The sequence below is a fragment of the Anolis carolinensis genome, chromosome 1, assembly GCF_035594765.1.
Source record: "Anolis carolinensis isolate JA03-04 chromosome 1, rAnoCar3.1.pri, whole genome shotgun sequence".
Taxonomy (NCBI): Eukaryota; Metazoa; Chordata; class Lepidosauria; order Squamata; family Dactyloidae; genus Anolis; species Anolis carolinensis.
Genome location: NC_085841.1, coordinates 314,425,440 through 314,435,608, shown reverse-complemented (window position 1 = coordinate 314,435,608; position 10,169 = coordinate 314,425,440). Strand labels below are relative to the sequence as shown.

Genomic DNA, 10,169 nt, shown 5'->3' with positions numbered 1-10,169 from the left:
ACATTGCCACCTCCATGACATTGGCATTAGGAGCATCATGTTGTTAGTGGCATCGGGTTTATCCAGATGGCCTCTGCTTTTGATTGTGTCCAATTGCTGTGTTTGTGCTCATTACATTCCAAATTCAGTACACTGTGGAAAAAACCTAAAATCCTTGACTAAATCAAACTTAAAACATGAATTCAAAAAAATTGCACTGAACTATATGACAAAATTATTATGATTTCAAAAAGAAACATATTTCAAATAAATCGACTCTCCTCGTAACTAGCCACAACTGCTCATTTTTAAAAGCAATATTAGCACTGCCATCAACGTGTGTCAGTTTGATGTCAGAATTGCATGAGCAGGATCAGTCTTTTTATTTGGGCCTCATTGGTCACAATTTCTGTTCCTGGACTCAGTCACAGTGGAAGGAACACAAACCAGTAAAATACATCTTGCTATCGAAAATGGCTGTTTATCTACAGCAGTGGTTCTCAACCTTCCTAATGCTATAATACAGTTCCTCATGTTGTGGTGACCCCCAACCATAAAATTATCTTTGTTGCTACTTCATAACTGTAATTTTTGCTACTGTTATGAATTGTAATATAAATATCTGATATGCAGGATGTATTTTTATTCACTGGACTAAATTTGGCATAAATGCCTGATATGCCCAAATTTGATTACTGGTGGAGTGGGGAAAGGATTGATTTTGCCATTTGAGAGTTATAATTGCTGGGATTTATAGTTAATCTACAATCAAAGAGCATTCTGAACTTCGCCAATGATGAAATTGAACCAAACTTGGCACACAGAACTCCCATGACCAACAGAAAATACTGGAAGGGTTTGGTGGGTATTGAGTTTGAATTTTGGAGTTGTAGTTCACTTACATCCAGAGAGCACTATGGACTCAAACAATGATGGATCTGGACCAAACTTAGCATGAATACTCGATACACCCAAATGTGAACACTGGTGGAGTTTGGGGAAAATAGACTTTGACATTATGTATGTTTTCTGGTGCTCTTTGGTGACCCCTCTGGCACCCACCTTGCGCCCCCACAGGGGTCCCAACCCCCAGGTTGACCTACATGTACATGCGTTAATATTTATTCAGTAGCACAACAATGTAACAGCTGATCATCTTCCAACATCCCTCCAAAGATTTCATTTAACAGAAAGAATGTGCTTGTTATCTTTTACTCAAACAAAATTTATTTAATAAAAATAACCCCTACATTTCTCAATATCTCATTCACATCTCAAGCATCTTCCTCAGGCATCTTGTCCACATTTTCAGAAAATGATCATCGCATATACATATTATTATTATTATTATTATTATTATTATTATTATTATTATTATTATTATTATTTTGGGGGGGGGGGACAACTAGTATATTTTTTTCTCAAAAATGACATCAAACATAGATGCTTAACCTTACAGATGTAAAATGTTTTAATAATTATTTCCTCTAGTGTCCCTAATACAGAATTTCCAGCATTTTTAGCAGACAACAATCTCTAGGATCATTTTGAGGAAGCTATGTCAGCTCAACCTGTATATAACTGATATAATTTTGTAGTTCAGATACACAAAGGAAGGAAGAAATCTCTAGTAACAATAGATGCCAACTTATAGTTATTTGTTTTGTCTTTCACAGCTATCTCTTACTCTTATGGTCTATTTCTAGATTCTAGAATAATTTGGTCTTCAGGGACAATAGGCTGATCAACAATCCTTTCACCTAACTATGCTTAAGCAAATGTGGAACAATGTGACTAACTGGGAGAACCTTTCTCCAAATGAAAGAACAGTCAAGTGTTCCACACAACACTGTTAGTAGGGCTTTCATTCTAAGGCCTGGATCCTATTTGTAAGCTCAACAAAGCTTAGATCCACTGAACCATTGGGAACTACATTATTGGGGGTAGGTAAACTTCATCCTTTGGATCCTTAGCTCCATTGAAACCTCTTGCCAGTTCCCAAAGTCCCATTGTTGTTGTTTTTTATGACACACCTGTAATCTGGGGAATCTGTACATATTTACTGATCAGTTGGTGTTGAATGTTACATGATATAGAAGCTGAGATTTCTCAGATCAAGATTTGAAAGTCTTTGATCACCAAACCTGATTAGTTTATTTTCAAAGGGATTCAATGTTGACTCTCACAAAAATTATTATTTCAAGCAGAACATATGCAAATTACATGATCCTGTTTTCTTGCTAACATGCTGCTACTGTCTATGAGGACAACAAATCTTGTCTGCACAGAGCAAGGAGTAGTGCATGGGAAGATTCCTTTTTTGAATGGTAACTCCCAGAACGCTCCATGCTGGCTAAAAGATTCTGGAATTTTAGATCAAAAAGGAGCTTTTTCAAGTGCTAATGACAGTACATGCCATTAGCACTTTTTAAAGCAGGGCATGTCCGTTTAGTACAGTAGTTCTAAATAAATATATGTCATCTGGAGAAAGATGTAGAACACTTTGCACTCAACCAAGTTTTTCTTGTTGCTGTCCCCCAATCAGCTAGACTGGAGAGATCTCTTTATATTCATTTTGTTTTTCTTCAGCCTGGATGAATCAGGATCATGATTCATCCAGGTTCCCAGATCTCAGGGCCTAGATTCCCTTGTGCAGCCTGCAAGCAAATGGAAAGAATATCAGGATGAGATAACTGGGTATATGTCCCCCCCCCCCTCATTTGTTACAGATGTGTATGTTTTCAATTAGAATAAACATAAACAACTTTATGCATCAGACTTGATGACACCCCCCAGGAACCACCCTTGCAATATCAACCTTCTGATATTACCAGGGCTCACCTTTTGTGACAGCACAAATCCCCCCCCCCCCCCCCCCCAAGTCTCAGGTTTAGCCCTGAAATCTCAAGTCTTAGGAGAGAGCTTATTATTTTCAGTGGGAAAGTACTGCTGTTGAACACAATCTTCAGCTTTGGTTGAGTTGTGTCCATTATATTACTAGGGAGCTAATCCATAATAAAGAGTTTTGTTTGCTGCAGATATGAACATACTATTAATTTCTCACACACAGTTGGATTGTCTCTTAGCATCTGCTCATGGTGAAGTGTTAGTGGTCCTTTCAATATCTTCGAAGTTAGAGAATAACACCTGGTCAAAAGCTTTTCTCAACTTTATGGAAGTGATATCTATAGCTACAGAGAACACTGCAGGAAAGCAGTTTGAAAAGATACCCAGTTGCACCATCACAATCATGCTGTTAGCAAAAACCCTGTCTGGTCCATCTAGTACTTACATTTGCAGTCCACAAAAAACACTTTTGAGTACTTTCACCAGAAATGCCAAAATCACAGTTTGGCTTTTACACACGTCGCCACTCTGGTATCACAGTCACTCACAGCATCATCATTTACAAAAAAGAATTTTAGCATGTCCAACTTCCCCAGCTGTTGTTTTCTTTAATAATCCAAAGGAGAGGAGCTTGGATGTTTTAACTATTGTGGATGATGATCGGTCTATTCCATTTGGATTCACATGGCCACCTACATGCTCTAATGAAACACCTGGGAAAATAAGCAGCTCTATACATATTTAGTACTGTTTCTTGTAATGAACTATGAAGGTAACAATAGTCACCAATTCAAAACTGTTGCAGTCAAAAGTGTGATCTGAGAAAATCGTAGCCTAAATTTGCTCTACCACTGGTCCCTCAATATCACTCTGACACACTCATACTAAGTCACGGTGTAATTCCCCTGAATTACTATGTCCTCAACCACCTTTAGTATAATCACAATAATTTCTAACCGAAACACAATTTGGCAATGCAAAATTTTGTTTCTGGAGCAACAATTTTCCAGAGCTTGAAAGCATTGACTATCATCCAAGAGAGAGAGAAAAAGGGGGGATGTCTTCAAAAGAAATCTACATTTTAAATAAAACTAGTGTTTAAATAAAATAAAGTGCATACAGTTGATAACCATGGCTTATCACATGCCCATGATGATAAAGGGAGTGGTGAGGAAGAAATCAAAGTTAGGTATGGGAAATAAAAGAGTATGTGCTTTCCTTCCTTTTTTCCTCAGGGAAGCTCTTTGCCTGTCATTTTTCCTGTCCTTTGGCACACAGATGTGTTTGGGGGGAGTGATGCCAAAACTTGAATAGGCAATTTCAAGACAAAACTGGCTCCGAAACAGGCAAATGCCTGCAGTGGGTGGTGTGTTAAATGAGAGCTGGAAGGTAGAGGCTGAGCTGGCTGCAGAGACAGTGGCAGAGGGGAAATTGTGCTCATCTTCTTTTGTAAGCAGCTCTGCTTGGTTAGCATGTTGTCCTGGAAAACAAACAAAAACAACATCAGAACTGTTCACCTGCAAGGACCGCTGAGCAGTAAATTAAGGTGGCAGCTGGGTTCTAACGGTGATCTCTTTACCCAGCCAGGACACCGTCCAAAGTAATTCAGCCCAGATGCTTTTCATCTAGATGCTTAGATGCAATGAAGACACTGCAAATGTCCAGACAGAAATGGAAGCCTCTCCCACCTCCTCCAACAATCATTTTCCTCAGCAGTAGCTGACAGAAATAAGTCAGTCATCAAAAGCTTGGTTTACGTTCTTGCTGTGATCCTATCTATAGCAACTGAATACCTCTGGGAGCTCCTGCAGTCTAGTGACACACACAGAATGGTGACATTGAGTCTGGGAGTGCATCTCGACACTGATTCACTAAGTGACCTTGGACACTTTACTCCCCAACTCCCTTTTTGTAGTCTCCATGGGCTTTATGTTCATGCTGGGGAAACGGTACTCATTACCCTGCCTGCCAAAAGTGGTTGACTATCTTGTAATACAGTTCTTTTCTGTAACCCTGCAGGCTGGAAGATTCTGAGAGATGTTCAAAAAAGCAATGCTTCCAAGCTGGTGTGACACCTTATTTTTCCCCACCATGATGCCACTTGCACTGCACATGACAACACGCTATGAAAGCCTGGGTATTGTTTTTAATAGAGCCCTATGGCTCTAAACATCCCATCCTAAACTGCAACTCCCAGGATTACATAGGATGGAACCATGGGAGCTAAAATGGAATTTGTGGAGTTTTGTTTCCAACTCCACCTAAACAAATTTTATAGAAATTGGAAAAAAAACATGCTGAGGATATATATTCTCTTGCTATAAGATGCCATTTTCCAAACCCTGTACTGAAGTGATTTTCATAGTTTTTATCTGAGCATAATTTTCTACTCCAAGTCAACCATGTGCTGCCGCCTATAACACATTTTATTTTGGTCATTTGGTATGTTTTGGATATAAAATCCACAATTGTATAGTGTGAAAGGGCTGTTGAAACAATAATTTTCCTGATGCCTGCCTTAAATGTGGGAGAAACGTCAGGAGAGAATGCTTCTGGAACATGGCCTTAAAACCTGGAAAACTCACAGCAACCCAATTTTCCTGATGCTTTATCTTTACTAGTGAGTTTTTGCTTTACTAGTAAGCAAAAAGTTGTTAAGTTCCTCTTGTTTTTTGCACAGTGCCCACATTCACTTCATGGAGGTCAGGTTGCTCATGTAATGCCATTATGTATGCTGACGCACAATCTCAGCTGATGCGTATCCACATGAGACTCTTCAGTTGTGAATTCAACTGCACATCAAGTTGCACATTCTGTGATATTTTTAAGGTATTTGGTGGATAGCATGAAAATAATTTGGGCTTAAGGCCACCACACTTTTTTCACTCATGGATGAGGGCCACAAATCCAGCGGAGGTCTCATTCCTCCGCTGCTGCCATTTCCCAGGATTTTAGCAAAATACAATGTTCAGTGCCAACTCACCACCAAATGTCTTTGCAGTAACCTTGTTGCCTAATCAGCCTTTCCTGAATGATCTGTTTTATCTTTGGCAGCAAGCATCCCCGCTTTGGCGGAAACTTAAATTCTACTCAGATTGAAGTGGCATGTAAATAAAAAAAGACTAAAACTCCTTTCTATGCCTTGCTACATTATTTTCTTTGCGTTTTACTTTAATTTCAGGTGTGCAGGTGATGGAATGCTTCTGAGGGCCAAACAGTTAAGCTTAACCACTACATAAATGACATTTTTAAAAGTCAATAACATGAGTAGGAAATTACTGTAGATTATGATACAGGGAAGGGGGCAGATTAAGGACTTTACCTGCCCTCCCATGATTTAGGTTTGGTGTATTGTCGAAGTCTTTCATGGCTGGAATCACAGGGTTATTGTGTGTTTTCTGGGCTGTATGGCCATGTTCCAGAAGCATTCTCTCCTGACGACCTCACAACTTCTGAGGATGTCTGCCATAGATGTAGGTGAAACGTCAGGAGAGAATGCTTCTGGAACATAGCCATACAGCCAAACACACAACAACCCTATTTAGGTTTGGGTTGCATTGTGAAAGAGCCCCTCTTGGTGTCAATAGGAACTTTTGTTCCAATGTCAATAACGGGCACAGAGTACCTGATCTAGATAGTGCTCCCAATGAGAAGCAAAGGGTTAAAGCTCCTTTATCCTTGTAGGCTCCCAAATTGGACTGCTTGCCCCCTCTTAGCATCTTCCATTTACTTGCTACCTATGTGTGTGATGCTCAGTGGATGAAATAATGAGGGAAGCAGTCACCTGTATATAGGGCAACACAGAAACTACAAAGTGGGCATCTGTGTCATCATGCCATCTGCCTTTCTTTCTAGCTACATGTGCCTCTCAATCTGTCTCTCTCAAAAAAAGAACTGGAAAAGGTATTAGTTTTGTCTTAGGGAAAAAGACTCAGATAAAGTGTAGAATGTCCTCAAAGCTGGCTTTACTCAAGCACAGAACCCATATTGAATATAGATAAGGAGCCTGTTTTTGTAGCATTGCTTCTCACTCTTGTGTAACCAGAATGAGCATACTGCTAATTACTTATTTTAATTATTTAACATATGTCTACCCCGCTATTTTATGAATTGGATCTCGAGGCAGCTAACTGAACAACACTAAGCAATGCCATATATCATGTGCTTCAAAAAGGAAAAGACCCATCTACACTATAGAATTAATGCAATTCAGTACCACTAGAACTGCCATGGCTCAATTCTATGGAATCACTGAGATGTCATTTTACAAGGTCTTTAGACTTCTCTGCCAAAGAGTGCAAGTGCCTCACCAAACTACAAATTCCAGGATTCAATCTATAGCATTGAGCCATAGTAGTGTAAATGGTGTCAAACTGCATTATAATTGTACTAGCTGTGCCCGGCCACGCGTTGCTGTGGCAAAATATGGTGGTATGGGAAATAAAGTATTGAGGAACTGGTGGTAGTTAAGGTAAAGGGTAAACGTTTTCCCCTGACATTAAGTCTAGTCGTGTCTGACTCTGGGGGTTGGTGCTCATCTCCATTTCTAAGCCGAAGAGCCAGCGTTGTCCATAGACTCCTCCAAGGTCATGTGGGATGACTGCATAGAGCGGCGTTACCTTCCCGCCAGAGCAGTACCTATTGATGCACTCACATTTGCATGTTTTTGAACTTCTGGGTTGGCAGAAGCTGGGGCTAACAGTGGGGGCTCTCCGCTCCCCCAATTCAAACCTGCAGCCTTTCGGTCCAGAACTTCAGCAGCTCAGCGCTTTAACACGCTGCGCCATCAGGGGATATTATTTCCTAAAGGTTGTGAATATACAATATTTCTGATTGGTTTTTTTTTTGTCTGTTGGAGGCAAGTATGAATGCTGCAATTAGGAAAAATGATTAGGATGTAATGGCCTTGCAGCTTTAAAGCCTGGCTGCTTCCTCCCTGAGTGAATTTTTTGTTGGGAGGTGTTAGCTGGCCCTGATTCTTTCCTGTCTGGAATTCCCTTGTTTTCAGAGTGGTGTTGTTTGCGATATTTTATGTGCTTCTACTGTCTGTGGCCCTGAGAAAACAGAGGATTTGCCAGACTTTGATGATGGGAATACTTTGTTGGGAGGTGTTAGCTGGCCCTGATTGTTTCCTGTGTGGAATTCCCCTGTTTATTTACTGTCCTGGTTTTAGAGATTATATTGTTCTGCATTATTCTATCCCAGTAATTATTTCATATTAAAGTAGAATCTCACTTATCCAAAATTCACGTATATAATGTTCTGGATTATCCAACACAGCCTGCCTTTTCATAATCAATGTTTTTGTAGTCAGTGTTTTAAATTCATTGTGATATTTTAGTGGTAAATTTGTAAATACAGTACAGTAGAGTCTCACTTATCCAACATAAACAGGCTGGCAGAATATTGGATAAGCGAATATGTTGGATAATAAGGAGGCATTAAGGATAAGCCTATTAAACATCAAATTAGGTTATGATTTTACAAATGAAGCACCAAAATATCATCTTAGACAACAAATTTGGCAGAAAAAGTAGTTCAATACATAGTAATGCTATGTAGTAATTACTGTATTTATGAATTTAGCACCAAAATATCACAATATATTGAAAACATTGACTACAAAAATGCATTGGATAATCCAGAACATTGGATAAGCGAGTGTTGGATAAGTGAGACTCTACTGTAATTACTACATAGCATTACTGCGCATGGAACTACTTTTTCTGTCAAATTTGTTGTATAACATGATGTTTTGGTGCTTAATTTGTAAAACGATTACCTAATTTGATGTTTAATCGGCTTTTCCTGAATCCCTTCTTATTATCCAACATATTCACTTATCCTGCCGGCCTGTTTATGTTGGATAAGTGAGACTCTACTGTATATTGATAATCTTAAATTATCTGCTTAGAACTGGATTATATGAGGCCCCTTCTTCACAGCTGTATAAAATGCACACTGAAGTGGATTATATGGTAGTGCAGAGTCAAGATAATCCAGTGCAAAGCAGATAATGTAAGATTATAAATGGGTTATAGAGCTGTGTGGAAGGGCCTTGAGTCTACACTGCCATATAATCCAGTTAAAATCAGATAATCTGTGGAAGAAGCCTAAGTGAGGCCTAACTGTGCCTGTCCCCTAACTGAAGCCTGGCTGTCCCTTGGCTGGTTGCTAGGCAACCAAGTGGGCAGAGATTAGCCCTCTAAACTGGCAGCAATTGGATAAAAAAATTATTGCTCTCCCTCTAATTAGGACTTTATTTTTCTTTTCTTTTTGTTGTATCAACCTGGAGGCATGGATGATGGGTTGTGTGGTCAAATTTCGAGGTTGCGGGGCCTGTACTTTTGTTGTTTTGTCCACTGCCCTGATGCCATCACTCTTTTATATATATAGATGGTGTAGAGCCAGCCTAAATCATCCCTTTTTCCCAGGGCCTTTTTGCCATGAAGTGAAATTGGAGAAAGTATCCTTCTCTCTGGGTCTTGTATCTAACAATCAGAAGGTGTTGTAAAGCTATTACAGCTTTTTCTCCTTAAGAGATTTTTCACAGCAACCAAAACAAAGGAATAAATAAATAAAAATAGAAAAAATTGTGTTGGGGGGGAAAGGCAAGAAAGCAGGGTTAAGAACAGAAGAAAATGATATCTGATTATATACTTTGAAAATTCAGTGTAAGTGGCAGTGGTTTGATTAAACCCTTGCCTGAAACCAGAGAAAGACAGAGAATAATAATTTCTTTTCTGGAGGTGGCAGTGGCTTTTCAGAAGTGCTGAATTAGCATTTTGGAAACCCATGTTTAAAATGCATGAGTTTGCATCTTGCTGATAGATTTTTAGTGCCCAGTAATTACAAAGATAGACAGATTGTTGTGTGTGCGTGTGTGTGTGTGTGTGTGTGTGTGAGAGAGAGAGAGAGAGAGAGAGAGAGAGAGAGATGAAGAAAAGGTAAAATACCTCAAAAGGTGCATGTATATAAAACTTCTATATCTTAGAAAATAAATTTATCATATTTCCAAAACACTAAAAGGGTTTTTTAAAATTCTTGCTCCTAGAAATGCCAATTTATTTGATTGCACCTATCCATGTTCATCGATTCATTATAGTCTCTTGCTTTATTTCTTTTCTTACATTATTTTCTTACATTGTTTTGGTTATATTTCTCTTGGGATGCAAATGGTGCAGGTGTGATTCAACACCAAGCAAGCACATCAGTCTCCACTGCCACAAAGTCCACAGTTGTGCAATATCTTTTCCAAAACAAGATTAAATGTAGAGAGAATTCTAGTGCATCTAAGCAGTCCTCTCTCACATTAAGAAGAAAACAACCACAGCACCGGCATA

At 39.1% G+C, this 10,169-nt stretch overlaps 1 protein-coding gene across 3 annotated transcripts in view; it reads right to left on the bottom strand.

The window, feature by feature from the left end:
- Positions 1-1,180: 1,180 nt before the first annotated feature.
- The window catches only part of ccdc9b (coiled-coil domain containing 9B), a 71,610-nt gene continuing 62,621 nt past the window's right edge, over positions 1,181-10,169 (bottom strand). For all 3 annotated transcript variants that reach the window (XM_008116835.3, XM_008116834.3, XM_008116837.3), the window contains one exon: positions 1,181-4,306. The gene's annotated coding sequence lies outside the window, so the exon portion shown is untranslated. The remainder of the gene's footprint in view (positions 4,307-10,169) is intronic.